Source organism: Phragmites australis, chromosome 2, assembly GCF_958298935.1.
Source record: "Phragmites australis chromosome 2, lpPhrAust1.1, whole genome shotgun sequence".
NCBI classification, from domain to species: domain Eukaryota; kingdom Viridiplantae; phylum Streptophyta; class Magnoliopsida; order Poales; family Poaceae; genus Phragmites; species Phragmites australis.
Window position 1 is genome coordinate 20,603,716 of NC_084922.1, and position 19,025 is coordinate 20,622,740.

General features: G+C 39.8%; 1 long non-coding RNA gene across 1 annotated transcript; it reads left to right on the plus strand.

The window, feature by feature from the left end:
- Window positions 1-16,823: 16,823 nt before the first annotated feature.
- On the plus strand, window positions 16,824-17,512 carry LOC133909926 (uncharacterized). Its single transcript, XR_009908463.1, has 2 exons — window positions 16,824-17,231; window positions 17,323-17,512. It is a non-coding gene; the product is annotated as an uncharacterized LOC133909926 (long non-coding RNA).
- Window positions 17,513-19,025: the final 1,513 nt, after the last annotated feature.

Below are 19,025 nucleotides of genomic sequence, written 5' to 3' on the forward strand. Positions count from 1 at the left end.
ATGTTGAGATTGATTCATGAGGTCAGCACATAGAGGAGATTGGTTTGATTCTTGAACCGATCTCGACAGAGGTGGTATCAGAGCTATATCGACCTAGAACGCAACCCTAGATAGTCTAGATAGCCCTAAAATAAGAGAAACATAAAATCTTAAAAGATATGCTTGAAGACTCCTCTTTCGGATCCTTCTTTCACATCTCTAACCCTCTTTACACCTGGAAAGCCAGAGCTATACACTGTTGCTGCTTTAGGAAGCATGATGTCTTGAAAACTTGAGGAGATGCCACCACAAGGGAGTCCAAAATCTACTTACCCAAACGTGAGGAACAACCGCACATAAGAGGCGAATGCAAGAACACCAGCTAGAAGGAGCCCCACAACCACCACTACCTATCCAGAGCAACAAGGATATGAAGATAAGCTTTCTTCGCTTCTGGCATTATCATCTTAGGCTTCAAAAGCAACTCACCTTTGTGTTATGCCCTTGATACCTGTACTTTTAGAAGTTTAGGCTGGACCCTAAAGCCAATGATTGAGTAGTGAACGCTTTAGCTCATTTTTGCTGCTTTTGGTTTCTTTGGGTTTCTTGTTTGTGAGTGTTAGATGTTGGATGCAGGACCGCCTGTGGGCACCTTGTCCGCAATCGCATCTTAGAAGTTAGGAAAATAAATATAATAAATGAATCAACCAAAGTGCTGAAAATCAGGTTTTCACAATCCTTCCCTCTTCAAAAAAAAAACATGTCCCTATACCTAGCCCATGATCCCCCCTAAACCAAATGGTTAGCACAAGGAGCAACTCCAGGAACAACAACAACTGTGATTCACTTCTAAAGAGCATAGAACAACTTATGATGATGCAGACTTAGAACCGTCAAGGAGTGTCAGAGACAATGACCAACAATCGCATCCGTCGTAGTCTCAACCGCGGCCACAGTCATATGACCATCAACCAGATCAAGCTGAAGGAGAGGTTTATGAGTACAAAGCTACTAACATTCTCCCACAACACAAAATCACTAGCGATGGATGCTTGGAGCAAGAACTATTGAGAAGAAGAAATCACTATGATAAGGGAGAAGTTCCATAATTGGAGGCAAGGAGTTAAGTTAGTCAATGACTATAGAATAAGTTCAATGGGTGGAGAAATGAGAACCAGACTTTTTACCTTAAGGAAAATCTTAAATAAGGGGTTAGATTTCTCCGTAAATCTGACAATGCAAGAACCTGTTATCTTTGGGAAGGATTCAGAAATAAAGTTCAAAGGAGAGTTTGAGTCTACCAGAAGGGCAGTCACCCTAGTTAATGGAGAAGGAGTAAGGACGAGTTTATGGCAGACATATTAGCAATAGCGAGGACAATACTAATACAAATGAAAGGATCAACATTGGAGCATATTTAAACAGACTGAGAATTCTCTGATATATTGCTTGAAGAAAGATGAAAGCCAAAGGTTGCACATAGATTGCAAAGCATTACCATCAAGAACAAGTGTCCAATACTAAGGATTGAGGATCCATTTGATCAACTCACGGGAGCTCCAGTTTCTTAAGGATAGATCTACGGTTAAGTTATCATCAGTTGAAGATTGGAGTATCAAATATGCCCAAAACAACACTTATCACTCGATATGGATTACCTGAGCTTGCGGTCATGTCACATGGATTGACCAACGTCTTGGCTTATTTTTCATACCTCATGAATAAAGTTTTCACGGAGTATTTGGATAATTTTGGAGTAGTGTTCATTGATGACATATTGGTTTATTCTAAGAGTGAAGAAGAACATGAAGATCACCTAAGGAAACTATTGGGAAAAGCTTAGAGAGCATCACCCATAAGCTAACAGCAAGTGAGAGTTCTGGTTAACAAAGGCACCATTTCTCGGACATATTCTATCTATCGGAGGAGTTGTAGTAGACCCAAGTAAAGTGAAAGATGTGCTGAATTGGAAATCACCTACCAGGTTATCAAAGTAAGATGTTTCCTTGGTCTAGTAGGACATAACCGTCACTTCACAGAAGGATTCTCGAAGGTAGCCAAGTCACTCACAAAGGTTCTAAAGAAGGAAAAGAGGTATGAAGGGACAAACATTTTTGAAGCAAGTTTCAATGAGCTTAAGAAAGGTTAACTACAACCCCAGTTCTATTGTTGCTAGATAACCAGAAGAACCACAATATATACTGTGATGCATCTTGATGAGGTCTTGAATGTGTTTTGATACAAGAAGGACAAGCGGTAGCGTACGCCTTAAGATAGTTAAGGACTTATCAGAAGAATTATCCAACTCGTGACCTAGAATTAGCGGCAATAGTACATGCTTTGACAATATGGAGACATTATCTTCTTTGGAAAAGATGTGAGATATATATGGATCATAAGGGCTTGAAGTATATATTCATCCAAAGTGGATCTTAACTTGAGGCGACAAAGATGGCTAGAGCTAAGCAAGAATTTCAATGTGGGAATCCATTACCACCCGGGAAAAGCAAACGTTGTGGCAGACGTGTTAAGTTAGAAAGTATACAGTACCATGGCTATGTGACAAGAAACTCAACAAACTCCATGTGAAGAATTCTGGTGCCCTAACCTAGGTCTTGTTGCGGACTTAGCAGTATTAGCCATGGAAGTGGAACCTACTGTGGATGAGGACATCCAGAAAGGATAGGAAAAAGATGGAGATATTAAGGAGATCAAAGAGAATATTAAAACAGGCATGCCCCAAAAGTTCTCAGAAGATGGAAAATGCATAGTATGGTTTGGCAAATGCATCTGTGTACCAGACCAGAAAAGGATTAAGAAGATAATCTTAAGATAAGCTCACGAGTCAGCTTACTCTATTCACCTAAGTAGTACCAAGATGTACCGAAATCTGAAGGACCGTTATTGATGGCCTGGTGTGAAGAGAAGAATAGCTTAGTATGTGGCAACGTATGATGTATGTCAGCGTGTGGGAGTAGAAAATAGCAAGATTGCTACAGTCTCTGAAGGTACCCAAAAATCTGGATGGATTCTATAGTCGAATTACCTCATACCCAATCAGGCTATGATTAGACATAGGTCATTGAGGATAGTCTCACGAAGGGATTTTGAGATAGAATAGTGTCAGCTCGAGGGACCCAATTTACCTCAAGATTATTGGCAGCAACCTAATAAGTCACTTGACATGAAGTTGAATTTTAGCATATCACCCATAGATAGATGGACAAACAAAAAGAATAAACCTTTATTGAGGATATGCTGCGAGCATGTGCTCTTCAAAATCACAACAGTAGGACAAGAACTTGTTGTGTGCAGAATTTTCGTATAACAGTAGTTATCAGTCTAGTTTGCAGATGACCCCATTCGAGGCATTATATGAAAGGAAGTGTAGAACGCCTCTGCATTAGAGCGAGACTGGAGAATGTCAAGTGCTTGGACCGAATAAACTCAAGAAAGCAGAGGAACAAGTCAAGGAAATATGAGATAAAGACAGTCCAATCCAAACAGAGGAGTTATGCAGATAACCATTGCCAAGAGTTAACCTTCGAGGTTGGAAATTATGTGTATCTCAAGGTCTCACCTCTAAGAGGAGCTGTCATTTTAAGGTTAGAGATAAGTTGGCACCCAGGTACATTGGACCGTTTAAAGTGAGTGCCAGATGTGAAGAGTGGCTTACCAGTTGGCATTGTCACTCAAGATGGAAGACGTGCACAATGTGTTTCATATATTGCAGCTAAAAGAAGTGTTTGTGAGTACCATAGGAACAATTACCGCTGGAAGAAGTGGAATCGTAAGAGGAATTTGACTTATTCAAAATACCCGACCAAGATTTTTGAAAAGGCAGAGCGAGTGACTCGAAGGAAAATCATGCGTATGTGTAATGAACAGTGGAGTCACCATACCAAAGGTGAAGCAATCAAGGAACAAGAAGAAGAGCTAAAGGCAGTGTACCCTTACCTGTTTCGAGATCAATCCAAATTTTCAAAAGCAAGAAAAGTAAAAACTTTTTCAAAGAAATAAAAGAGTCTTGCAAAAAACTAAATTAAATTCATAAGTGTGTTTGTGTGCTTTTTAAGCATGTACACATATATGTAAGTATGTGTGTTATTGTCACACCTGGTTTTATAAAGGGATAAAACCAGATGTAAACCAAATATATGCCAGGATCAAGTTTCATACATGCAGTGACTTCATCAGTGTATCACACACAAGGTCATTATTACAACGCTTAACTTAAACAAGATAGAAAGACCTCAAAGTCTTTAACTAAACCATACTAGCAAAACACAGCGAAGCTCCCATCTTTCACAGGCAATCGACCGGGGATCCACCAGCCTAGCAATCTTCATCTTCATTGGCGAGGTAGTCTAGTTCTTATTTATTGTCTGAGCAACATTTGATGTATATGGATGGAAATAGCAAGTTGTAATAGGTTAAATGACATGCAAGCTTAAATAAAGGAACAAGTTGTAATAGGTTAAATTTGCATAAATATCAACTATGCTAATGAAGAGTTATAAAAGCATCTTATTTAACTATGTGAATCACCACTAAACTTCCATCCTCTAGAAACATCTCCACATATTTCCCAACCACCTAAAAACCACTTCAGATTACCAAACCATCCAAACCAAACCAACTAACCATGCGAGGATCTAAGTCCCTCATGACTGTGAGCACATCTGATATTTCAGATTTTACACTCTGCAAAAGGTTGTCTAGCTTTCCCCATGAGTTGTGATTTCCTTGTTGCCGTGCCGACCAAGCACTTAACACACGCCTATGGTGTGTCAGCACTACGTCAAGACAGGGATGTAGTAACACGCATATGTGTTACTATATATCAATAAATGTGTTACAGAGGTTTGTAGTAACATATTTGATATGTGTCCTTGTTGCCTATGTTACTACGGTAGGATCTATTATCGCACATAATAGTTATCCCTATATGTAATAAAAGGTGTTACAACTAAGCTATAATAACACGTATGATATATATTACTATAGGTAGTAGTAACACATTTTTCATGTAGCATGCATATTTAGGGGGAAAAACAACTTGTGAGAATCGATCCAGGATGCCTCCCTAGCAAGCAAAGTGTACTACCATTGCACTATTATGTCTTATCATGAATAGTTTTTCCTATTTTGTTCACATAGCTTTCCTGCATATTATGTGTTCCTATAGCGTTTCTTCTTGTAACACCTTTTCTAGAGTTTTTCAGCATATTATGTGTTCCTATAACGTTTCTTTTTGTAACATATTTTCTATCCTGCATATTATGTGTTCCTATAGCATTTCGTTTTGTAACACTTTTTCTAGAGCTTTCCTACATATTATGTGTTCCTATAGCACTTCTTTTTATAACACCTTTTATATGGCTTTCCTGCATATTATTTGTTCCTATAGCGCTTCTTTTTTAACATATTTTCTATGTATTCTTGTACCCCTTTCATTGCAACATCTTTTTGAATATTATGATGCATGTGTTACAGCTTACCTTTGTAACACGTTTGATGTGTTGCTGCAATATTCTTTTGTAACACATTGTTCAATGTGTTACAGGAATGTGTTGCCAAAGCTATATTTTCTAGTAGTGCACTCGGAGATCACTACAAAGCTGTTACAAAGTTTCATCCAGTATGTGCACTCCGCTAGGTTTCACCATCATCAAAGTGGTATTCACACCACCTAGAAACCCCCTTTTGCGCCTTGTAGTTTCCAGCAAGTTTTCACCCTTCCCTTCCACTAGACATCTCATACCACTAACCAAATGGTTTTGGCATTAGCTGTCCCCACGCATCCACTCTTCTGTTTGGCATGCACAAAAACTGGAATCCACTAATTAATAGGCCAAGCCTGTCCCATACCAGGTCTCGTGATTGGTACGATAGTTTTTGGGTTGCCGCTCTACGAACCAGTCCTTACTTAGGTTACTTGAGCAAACACTAAGCCAACAAAATAACTATAATCATCATTACCAACACTTGTTTACTCAAGGCCTAAGGTTCCATATTTCTATACCATTACCAGTATTCCCAACTCATAGTTGCATAGTTCATTAGTCATGTTTAACTGGCTACCCATCCATACCCTTGTGCAAAGCTAAGCATAAGCTACTCAACATAAATACCACTAACAACTAGGTGACAAGAATATATGGAACATGGTACTATAATTAAATATGATTCAGGATTAACAACATGCATGTTTGAAATAAAGAACGCATTTGAAAAACTAGGATCAAAATGTTCAAGGACACTTGCCTCTTCCAACTTGCTGCTCAGACTCTTCAAAGACTTGGTCTTCGTTTGCTCTCAAAACAAATCGGAAAGGCACACAACCAAAACTAACTAAGGACAGTAAACACTTTAAAAATACTATAGTTGGATAAGCATGATTTTAGAAGAATTTAGACGCAAGAATCGCCTAAATCGGAGTTAGAATGAAAGAGAACGAACATTCAGGAGATGGATTAGGTTGAAAAGGAAAAGCTGGTTTACTGGAATTATATTCCTATGGGAATAGGCATTACAAGCAATCATTGTGTCAGGCTTGACAACATCATTGCACAAGATTCAAGAAGTATAGAGCTGACTAGACTTCGCTGACTAGCTAAGGAGGATGATGTGGCACTAACTTGGTATGATATGCAAGCACCATCTTAGGTTAAAGAATGGGTACGCTGAGATATAGTCTCGACCACATATGATGGATCAAAAAGGCTGGAGGTTGCGCTTCTGGGTTAAGGATACTACCAACGACTCTGCGTAGCGGCGGTGGCTTGGGTTTCATCGGAGATGGCGATCAAGCACGTGGCTACTGACATCGATATTGGACTTTAGTGGTGTTTCAGCGAAACGAGGGAAGCATAGCGTAGAACGCGTAAAGGTATCAAAGGCATGGTTGGTTTTAAAAGGGGTCATTCGAAGTAGCAGCAAAATAGCAACGACTGCTGCTAGGTTTGGTGGTGATCGCGAATAGACGCAGCAACGAAGACGCTCGCATTTCAGGAGATTGGCTATGAAATTTGAGAAACCATTTGAATAGAGAAGCTCATATATCCTAGGAACACAATGCTATAGCATGGGTTTGGGTAGATAAACCCTGAGAGGAAGAACGATCAGTGGAGATGACATGGGTGGCAGTTGTAATATGCTACGGTTGGCAATCACATCCTGTTCAATTCGCTGCACAACCGGTGAAAAGATACTACGGTCACATAGAAGACTTCATGGGACATGTTATGACGCTAATGGCACATCCATACGGCTTCAAGATTGATGAGAAACGTGACAGAAACTCGGTGCGTGTTCAAAACACATTAAGAAACTAGACAGGCGGCATGTCGACCTTGATCCTGGCGGTTTGGCTGATCTACTGGACGACTCGATTGGTGAGGGCGTTGGAAACACCATGTGTCATTCACTGGTGAAAGGGCATGGCGATTTGACCTCTGGTTAGCCAGGAACGTCGATGCCAATCGGCGACGACAATGACCGTGGTGGCACAGATCAGGCTTTGGCCAGGGCTAGGGCTTAGTTAGGGACTTAGTATGATGGTAAAATAGAGTTATGGAAGGATAAGGAGGGGTCCTCACCTTATTGATGATCGGGAAGGAGGATTCACGGAGACGATGACGTAGCGCATCACGGGCAACTGTAGCACACAGAAAGGGCAGCTGCGGTGGCTAGGACATGGAGGGATGTAAAGGGTGTAGAGGAGAACGTTCAACACCTATTTATAAGGCTAGGGGCGGCTGGTTGAGGTGAAGTCCAAGTCGGACATGATTCGGATTCGAGTACAAGTCGGTTAGGATTTACTTTTTCATAGCTCTCTATTCTGAGGACGATATCTCTACCGTTAAGACTCCAAATTGGATGTTTCTAGACTCTAAATTGTAGTAATCGAAAAGATCTACAACTTTGGTATTCATTGGAACTTCTAAAAATATCATTTTGATTTCCACAAATTCGTCAAAAGATAAACTATTTGAACTGAGACTTATCTGCGCAATACTGATTTTGGGGGCTATAACTCCTAGCTGCATCATCCAAAAGTGGACTTCCTTAGTTTCAAACTGAAGCTCTCGATGAAACCTACAACTATGGTATTGTTAACATTTGCATTTGAGGCTGTCTTGAACTCCAAAACTTCATAGGAAGATAAGGCTATTCAGGACTTCGTGAATATCCAAATATTTTGTGGATCCAGGTGTTGGACTTCTAGATGACTTGTGTACTGTCTAAGAGCTTGAGCTTGGATAGAATTGGATCTAATGGCACCTTAAACATATTTAGGGTTTTAGAAAAGAAAATTTTGCATAGAAATTTGAATAGGGTTTGAATTTGAATTGAGCTTATAGTGAATTTCAGAGACACCAAAAGATGAGGTCAAACGAGAATGGGAGTAGATAAGAAATTTGGATTTGGATTTGGGTAGAATATAAGAAAGAGGAGATATTGGCTTTAAACGAGGATTTGGATAAGATTTGAATTGAACTAGAGAAGGATTGAATAAATGATAAATTCAAGGATTTTAAATTCCAACTATTAAGATCCTTAACTAATTTACTACAAATTTTTGTAAAAATCTTTTTCACTCAAAACACCAAACAGAAAGAAAAGGAATGATAACTCTAATATATTTACCTGGCTCCTAGCAAAACTAAGAATGCAATGCACACAATATAATAACCTATATTAATTGATTGTTTGTGAAAATAGGTTTTAAACCTATTCTACTGGTGAAGCTACTTACTAATGTTGGAAATTTTTTAAAAAAAAATTGCAAATTCTAAAAACCAGGGTGTTGCAATTATATGCATAAATACATATATACATTGAGGGCTATTTTCCTATGAAAGAATGTTTGTAGATATATATGTCTATATATATTTGATTGCTTGCTTGACTGATTGTTTTTTTGAAGCTAATATTATATATATGTGGTATATATGCTATATGTATGAATATACATGAGAGAAAATATAATAGAAAAAGGAAAAGCTTTTAGAGTAAGAGGCTAAAAACCATCTCCTTCTCTCTTCTCTCCCTATTGTTCGGCCCACTCAGTCAAGCCAGCCTTCTCTTTCCCCTCTTCCCGTCTGGGCCGGAGCTAGCCCATCGCGCCCGTCTCTCTCTCGACCGTGCTTGCGCCTTGGGCCAGTGCTGCCACGCCCATGCTACAACTCTCCCAGAGCCACTGACGTGCGGGCCCCAGTAGTCGGATCCGTCCCCAACCTGGAGACCTTCGCACTGCTGGAGTCCGACTCAAGCCGAGCGCCGCCATGTAAATCCGCACCCAATCCAATCATGAGACCATCTAGAAGCTCTTCTATTCAAATCCTTGTGAACCTCGTAATCTATTGTTGGCCCTATCTCTAAGCCCCATACATTTAAACGAGGAGATTGAGTTCGGGATTGAGGCGTCACTGCCCTTTTCAATCCGGGTAGAATAAGAGATAAGGGAGCTGCCCGCCTATATATATGCGACCCTACGCCCTTCCCGGAGTACCTCGAGCCTTTTCCCCAACATCCCATTGAGAAATCGACGACGTAGCACCCTAACACCAAAGCTCCGAGCACCACCGTAGTTAGAGCTCGCCGACAGGCTGTTCTGGTTTTTCATCGCCCCTACTGACGCTGAGCATGAGTCGCCTGAGCATTCGAGACTCTGTTCCGCCGCTCGTTGTCGACCATAGCGCACCGCAGCACCATCTTCATTGACACCAGTGAGTTTCCACCGTGGTTCATCACTGTCAAACCAACATGCTGCGTCCTCGAAGATGCTGATGCCCTAGGTGAGCTCGCCGCCCTCTTGTGATGCCTTTTTGCCGCTCATCATCACCGCCGACGAGCCGGAGCTCAAGTCCAGTGAGTTTCCTGTGATGCCGCCACCATACCCGAGCCCCTCTGCCGTTGGTCATCTTCTCTCCTGCCACCATCTATCCAAGCTGTTAGATCAAAAACTAGTGGCCACAATTAGATCTCCTACTTACCCTTTCACCAGCCAATACAGAGCTACCATGTGGCATACATAATCCCAGTTAGCTCCTAAGCTATGTCATCACTCCACCTCACCCCTGCCACATCAGCAAATACATTGATGTGTCACGCCACCTCAACAAGAATGCCAGTTAGCAAGCCCAATCAGTATTTTTTCTTTTTAATTGTTTTATCGCTGATGACATCATACTTAAATATTACACAATAAATAGATTTCCAAAATGAAAATAACTGTGAAAATAATAATAAATAGGAAATTAATTTCTAATAATGTTTAATAATGTTTTTAGGTATATTTAATTCTTTTTAATAGTTTTATATAGTTTCGTAATTCTATATAATGTTTCTTTAGTGGAATAATTCAACAGATATATTCTCCACAATAAAAAATAATTTCATAAATAGGATAAAATCTGAAATAGGTTTAGTAATGTTTAGTAATATTTCTATAATGTATTTTAGTTATATTTAATATTTTTATATAGTTTAATAATTAGTAATGCTAATAAATTCAAGAAAATCCTAGAAAATCCAAAAAAATCACAGATGACTTTGGAAAAATACTAAAAAATTCCTAACAATATAATTTCATCTATAGTTAATCTTTTTAATCCTGTTTTGATCTTCAAAAAATCATAACTTATCAATCATAACTTCGTTTTGACCCGTTCTTTCGTCAGATTGTCCGAAAAAAGCGTTATCTCGTATGTGATGATGTTTGTTGCATGATATTTCGTTCTTTTTAGATCTTGGTGTTTATGTGTTGCCTTTTTTTCTTATTTTCACGACTAGACGCCAAGGTTCCAAAGGAGCTACGAGGACTTCAAGATCCAGACTTAGAAGACCCAACTATTCGAGTGAAGATAAGTTGTGTTCTTGATCATATTTATCCTAGTTTTATAAATATTTTCTTTTACAAATATGCATGCTAATAATATGTTGATAATCCCAAGTGTTAAGGTTTACCCTAGTTTTTCCTTATCATCCTTGTCACTATAGTATGGTTTTGGGTTATGGAAGGGTAGATGTTGCTTAGACTTGCTTTGAGATTTGAGCAATAATCATGATAATTGTTCCATGAACTTGATAATGGTCCTAAGTAACAATGATGAAATATGATGGAATCATTTTTGTAGCAACATGGTATAAGGATTTGAGCAGGTGATATGATGAGATGTATGGTTAGGAAAGTAGTAGTCTTACTCAAATCTATGGACCAATTCATAGGGTGACCTTTTTGTGTTTACAGTACAACCACAAGCTCGGTATGGGACGGGCATAGCTAAGTAATTTGCTTACTCTCAGCATAGTGTAGGTCAGGCAGAAGAGCGGTGAATGGATAATGTATTGGGATCCGAAAGGCGCTAGAGGGGGCTTCCGTTGTTGAGGTAGAATCATGCGGCAGTGAAAAGCTTAGCGGGTAGACATGTGCTGAGAGGGGCATTGTAAAGGCTTTGTAGTGATCTCCTAGCCACACACCTTAGGTAGTATGCAGTGTGCCTGATCAGCACGGGTAAAATGGAGACTTAGTCACCTGCTTGTGGGTGATGAAATCACGACTTGTTGGTAATGTAAAACCTCTGCAGAGTTAAAACTGAATATTCAGCCGTGCTCATGGTCATAAGCGGTATAGAAAACCTACCATGATTATAACTTGATGGCTTAGTTAGTATGGTCAACTATGGTGGTGGAAATCATAGTTGAGGTATGGATCAGTCATGATGGTGCGAATCGTGGTTGAGGTGGTTGGTCAGTAATTCAGCTTTAACGACGGGACCAGTGGTTAAGGTGTTTGTTGTTCAACCTTGGTGGTTAGAACCTTAGTTGGGGTGGTCAGTTGGTTAGGTCAAGATGGATAGAATCTTGAGATGGTTTGCTATTCACTTAATTATTATCGATTTTTAAATTATTTTACTTAAATTGATTATTTTATGCAAAAGAGCCATTTAGCCATATTCTTGCTAAAGCCTTCATATGCATAATATATTTTTCACGACTTGCTGAGTACATATGTACTCACACTTGCTATAATCAAACACTTAGTTGGGAAAAAGTTGTGAGACTTCAAGGAGGTGTTCTACATCGATTTTTTTCCTGTGGAGTTATGAGTGAAGATGAAGACTACGCTTAGAATCTGCTGCAGTGTTTTGGTGAGGGGCGGAGAGAGGCGTCAGAGTTGGGGAAGAAGAGCGTCGGCGTGCGAAATCCGGCTGGGAAACTGAAGGTGATCACGTGGGACTCAATGGCGGAGTGGTGGGCGACCTCCTTCTTCATTTCTCCGGGCTTGGGGCTCTATGTTGTGGGATTTGGGCGGTAGCGTGCTGCTCTGAGCTCTGCTCTCTGTTCGGTGGAGCTCGACCGAGTGAGAGAAGTGAGCAGAGAGAGATAGATGGTGATCGAAATCACTGGAAGGGCTGGTGGCCGATGACAAGGCTTAGTAGCTGGCCTCCTCGTCAACAAAAGTGGCGGCCATCAAATGAGCAGAGAGAGAGGGAAGTCGGTGAACCGCCATGAACAGTGACCAACATAGCAAAATATCCCCTCCTCTTCGGATCCAAAAGTAGATTTTCCCAAGCTTCAAAATTTGTGGGAGAAATTTTATGGGAAACTATAATTCATGCAACACATTTTAATTGGTTTGAACAAAAAAGCCTGAGCCAAACTTAATTTAAATTTCTTCAAACTTATAACTTTTTCTAACTTGCTTCAATTTTTAAGGCCTCAAAATGAATCCCAACAATGTAAAAGAAATTCATTGATATTTGTCATATGAAATCGACTAATTTCTAAAATTATTTTAAGCCCTAGGTTGCATAGAAATTTTGTGAGCTCCTTCACAAAGCATCACTTTCTATTAAATTTAAAAACTTAAATTTAATTTCAATTGTATTAATTACTTGCTCAAAGCTTCAAATATGATATTAATGATGCTCATGGATGTTTAATGATATTTTTAAGAATTTTGGTTGTTACAGTATGCATTGATTGATGCAACAATATGTTACATATATATAGGTCAAAGGGCTGGGCCAAAATGGGAGGGAGAAGGGTGAGAGGAGGACGATGACCTATGGGGCCATGATGAACAGTTCTCAAAACTCCAATTATTTGCTTCCCTCTTATGCTGTGCTTCGAATTTTATGCCAATTGTTCCTGTGACATTATAATTCATGGGAACCCATTTTAATTAATTTTAGCTAAAAACCTTGAGCATAATAACTAAAAATATTTTGGTTTGACAGCTTTCGAATCTTCAGTGAATTTTTAGGTCCTAAAATAAATTATCTAAATTTCTGGAAAATTCACTAATACTCATGAATCACATTCTAGTAATTTATAAAATGATTTACTAACATATGTTTTGTGTTGAAAATGAAAGTTTCTTCACAAGGTGTGATTTCTCATTAAATTTGATAATTTCAATTCGAATTAGTTAAATTCAAGCAACGTGCTCAAAAGTGCATAAACGATGCTTATGATGCATGTAAATGATGTTGATGCATGCATTAGGATTTTTGAGCTGTGACAGCACGCGGCTGACGCTGCCCGCCCACATCTCGGGACCGCCCACATGTCATCCATCCCATCGCCCATTAGATTCTCGGCCTCGGCAGAAACCAAAGACTTAGTTGGGCTGAACCACCAGGCATTGTATATAGTATACCCAAGCACCAATTAAGCACCCAGCCACGGGGCAAGGGGGCAAGGGGGATATAACCAACCAGTGCCTATGGATTAGTTGGCACCCGGCAAGTGGGCAACTAGGCGCCGTTACCGGCTTTTATAAATCTCCATGGGTCCTCTCATCTTCTTGCCATCGGTGAATTGGGAATAAAATCAGGTAGCTATGCCATGTTGACGGCGGAACGGGATCCTCCAACTTCGCAGCGGTGAAATTAGTGACTTCTCGCTTTGAGTTGTTTGATCTAAAATAGATGAGGACCGATCGAGTGTTACAATACCATATACTACAGCATAATTTGCTACAGTATTCGGTGCCACGATACTTTTATCTTGTCACAATGACTTTAACCATCTCAAGTTAGAGGATTTTGATCCGATAATAACCGGGTTCCGTCCTTCTGCCTGCCCCCATTCTATTCCAACTTGCATGGAAGAGGAGGCGGAAACGGGAGCCGCTGGGAAGTCACGGGCCGCGTGAATGTGAACGCGTGTGCGCAAGTCGCGCAAACCACGGCACCACACTGCCCAGGCCACGTTGGTTCGCCGAGAAATTGAAGGACCGACGGTGTCTCCGCAGATCTGCTTGGAGCTACTCCGGATTGACGGCTTGCATTAAGGAAAGTTCGGGGTCCATGATCTCTATGTGTTTCGATGCGGGAGGGACTCTCATCAATCAGTGGGCGGCCAGATCCTTACGGCGGCGCATCGCGTTTCTTGAAGGTGGAGTTCCGATCGCTCCTGAATTGTGAGCTGAATGGCATATTGAAGCGAGCTCTGGAGGTTGCTGCTTCCTCGTCTCCGACGAACCTGTCGTCACAGCATACGATCAACGCTTGTATTTCTATCCACTCATGTAGCTCTTTGTTTAGAACACGGTAATTTTGAAACTTAAGTATAGAATCATTCATGTGAACGCATGCTCGTATCAAACTTGTGTGAAATTTCAGAGTTCAAAACACACGTACATATAGCATCTAGTCGTGCGATTTTATGCCAATTAGGAGTACACTTTTAAGAATCAAGCTAGTTAAAGAGTTACTTATGCAGTGTTTAGTTGAAGAGTGAGGTAGAATAAAATAATTTTATTTATATATTTGGGAATATGATGATTTTATTTATATATAGATGTTGTTTGATTGGTGGGTAAAATGAGTCTATTTTAGTATTTTGGGTTTATTGTTATTATCACGTTTGAAATGAGATGGTTGATTTTTACCATTTTTTAACAGCTCCGTCTTGAATCTTTAAAATTATTCTGTGATTCCAAACTTTTTTATCCGGTACTTCTATCCAAATAATTTAAAAATAAAATAGATCCACCCTGTCACATCCCATCCTACAAAACTACTTAGATTTTATAACCTAAATATTATCCTAGAAAATGGCTGGCTCAATCCAGGCGGTAGCGGGGACCGTTGCTGGGAAGTTGGAGCCCCACTCCAGCAAGAACGGAAAACCGGCCTCCCAAAACCATGGACGCAGCTGCTTGTTTCTACTTTTCAGAGATGCAGATGGACGGTCGAGTCCCGGAAATCTAGGGAATAATATTGCACAATTAGGACGAGATCATTGTGTGGAGTTGTTCACATGACAGCAAGGGAAGCTACTGGGACGTACGGCTCGCTTAAGAAAGAGAGAAAAAACTAGTCAGACAACTTAGACGCCAGGTGGTGCTAGGCACTGTACAATATAGTAGTGTCGTACATTAATGTATGAGTATTAGTATTTACGAGAGCTATTAGTAGTAAGAACTTTCTTAAATGAACGCTCAATCAGCACTTCTTTTTCCCCTCCAGAACAATTTTTTGGAGAACATAATGCTCAATCAGCGCTTCAAAATAACAAAACAATAATGTTCAACTGCATCATTTCCTTTCAGTTCATTTGTCTCCTTTTCTATTTTGAGGAATAGTCTGCCACTAATAAGAGCTCTGGAACCGTCTAACAAGGACAATGTCGTGGTCGACTAAATTTTGTTAAATGGTATTTACAATTTTTTTGTACGTTTTCTCAGGAAAAAATGCATACTCCTATTTCAAGCTTTTAAGACGGAAGGTCCAAACATATATAACATTGCTAGCTTTAGTTAGGCTATATTTTGACAGTTACTTAGGCCATCTCCAACAGAGTTTCCAAATTTAAGGATTCTAGTGCTACAGTGTTTTGCGGTATACTGTAGCACTAGAAATCCATCTCCAACAGCTCCTCTATCCAGTGATACAGTACTGCTACAATGTTAGAGATAGAGGATGCTGTAATAGTGATAGGGGATGCTGTAATAGTATTTTGAGGATGAAGATTTGAGATAGCTGTTGGAGATGGTCTTAGGCTATATTTTCAATCTTATCGAGGTTAAGAGAGCAAATCCTCCAACCATCTTACAATTTCAACTCATGAAATGCAAAGTTGCACTCCTTCCCTCCGTTCTTCTTATTTTCTTTTATGACGTTTTCTGACTTTTTATGATCTTCAAGGGACAACTACTTCTTATAACTCTATGCAAACCCAGAAAAAGTCTACTTCTAATTCCTCCATTCTTCTATCTCAAAATAATTTAACAGAAAATCGATAAAATAACATTAGCGTATTTCTATCTCAAAATCAGATTACGCCACTAGTAGTAGCACTAATCTTAAATCAACCCGGTAAATTGCTTCATCACATAGGTCATAGGTGCCTCATTCTTGTTGCCCAAACTTGGCAAAAAAAAATTATAATCAGTTTGGTGACAATTTTTTGGTAAGAGTCAATATGCCGTTTATTTACAAAGGAAGAAAACTCAAATCTGACTTGTACTAAGGGCCGGACAAAAGGATTTTTTTACAGAAAAATTGTAAGATTCGAATCCTTTAGGTCGATGCTAAACACATTGCTACAGAATCGGTCTTTTATACTGACTCATCACTATCGGTTCCTAATATATATGAATCAACAGTAATAAGAGTCATCACTATCGGCTCACAAGCCACGTAAGAAAAATCAGGCAACATAGCTTATGAACCGGCAGTAATAAGAGTCATCATTATCGGCTCATATTAAAAACCGACAGTGATATTATATCACTACCGGTTTTTAATACCCATCGACAATAAAAACGTGATTGGACTCGAAATTACCATCCAATCTAATTTTGGCTGGTCAGGTCCGGGCATTCGATCGGCTCGCCAGATATTTTCAAGTGAGCCTCATCCTCTCCACTCTCTATGGCCGATCCAGTGAGCCTTATCCCCCCCCCCTCTCTCTCTCTCTCTCTCTGAAACTGGATTTCGCCGCCATCATCCTCCTCCTGCTGCTTTGCGTTGGCGCATCAGAACTCTATGTGTGCATGTATGTATTCCATTGATCCATCTGAACATCTGAGACGTGACTGAACTTGAGTGCAATCTTGTTGTTTAATTACACAGAGATGCGGGTGACTGGACGACCAGATCTCACTGCTCAAGCAGAAGCTGTAGCTGATCCACTAGAGCCACGCCTTCAATGGCAAGCGGACCAAGATGACACGTTCGTAGGGCCGCAAGTTTCAGGTCACCCTTGAGCAAGAAGCGACTAGGCTCCTTGTAAGTTCCACATTTCTTGTAGTTTCTTGGGTTTGAAGCTTCAACTCGTCTCTTGCTCAATTCATTCATTCTGGCCATGGTTCTTGCTCAGGGCAATCTGGGATGGGCACTGATGTAAAAAGAGAACTACACATACGTGTTCATATTTGTTTGTTATTTTTTGCTTGTTGCCCTCTATATATGTACAGATGATACATAAATTGTGTCTTATTTTTATTTGCTGGTTGCCCTCTGTATATGTATAGATAATGTATAAATTGTATATGTTCTCTCCTCTGTAATTTCTTTGTTCGATGTGAACAAAAGGGGGGATGAATTCATCTGTTCAGGTATTGATTTTACTTTTTTGAGTTATTTTTGTGTTCGATGTGAACAAAAGGGCGAGGTGCTCCACCTTGGAAGGTTGTACTCTGGGCGGTGGTGGCGGTGGTGGACCGTCTCGGTGTGGCGTCAGCCAAACCGACTCGATTTTGAGCTGGCTTGTTTCTTTTTTTTTTGTGTGTTTTGGAAGGGGCAACACTGCTGGCTTGGGATCTGTCCAACTATCACTGCCCGAAACCTACTGCGGTTCCAATACTGACAGTAATGAGGGGTTTGGAACTGGCAGTGATCCATGTTTCCGTAGTAGTGATATGAGCTTAAACCTCACATTAAAATTCATCTATACTCCTATAAAATGCACGAGTTATAGCAGATACGATCGACCTCTACTGTCTACCCAAATTGATCAAATAGTCACCGTGCAAAGTTAGACCACATTCATCTTCTCAAAAATATATTTAATCTCCTATTATTTGTTTTCCATACCGAGACGTTCAATATTTTTATCCCCTCACCAATCAATCACCATCTCGATCTTCCTCATAACATCACTATAAACAACCAGCACTAGACAATATGGCCCACTCCATCCTCCTATTCAGGCACTCGGCATTCTCCTCCCTTCTAAAATTACATAATCATATTGTGAATTTCATATATGTAGATCTCTATTTTTTATATTATATTTTTTTTACTTCTTTGAATTACTATATCCTATATCGATTACACATATACGAAACACATATGTGGTTGCTAGTTTGAGAAGTCAAAGAAAATTTTCACTCTTTGTTTCTTCCCTTCTTTCTCCATTTAATATTCCTATGGTGCATCCAATGTCTTCTGGTAATTTATGCATTTCCAATCTTATAGGATTGCACTAGCTGTGCTGCTTAGGCTCCGCTTGGCATTGAGATAGATTATGGCGTAATTTCGTTGTTGCCACTCGTTTATGATATTTTAGTGTGAGCTAACTGATTTTCTTTTTAATATAGGTTGCAACCGGAGATATAACGCATATCAAGTTACAAGTGCGTCAGGACCAACAATTGTATAACATAAGTTGGGGCCCCACATAAGTTACGTAAAGTTAATTTAACTTTCCAAACAAATTATGATATTTCCGGCTGCTGCTGCAGAGTATAAATATAAGTGCAGCACTGCACATCACAATAGTCCCAAATTGATCACAATTCTTATTGTCTTTTGTTTTATTTAAGTACTTTTCTTTTACCTTGTTCCAAACGGAGCCTAAATTTGGTTTTTTATATAATCAGGACGCACACACTTATGCACACCTACATCTACACCTCTATTATTAACGCATTCGTACGCACATATGTGCGTTCATGTCCCTTTACACACGCTAGGATAGGTTAGATGGTACAAGACCCTTTCTTACTGGGAACACGTAGTAAACATATACGTGTATACTCTTAACTATTCAGAATCCAAACCTGAGGGTGAAAAGAGCCT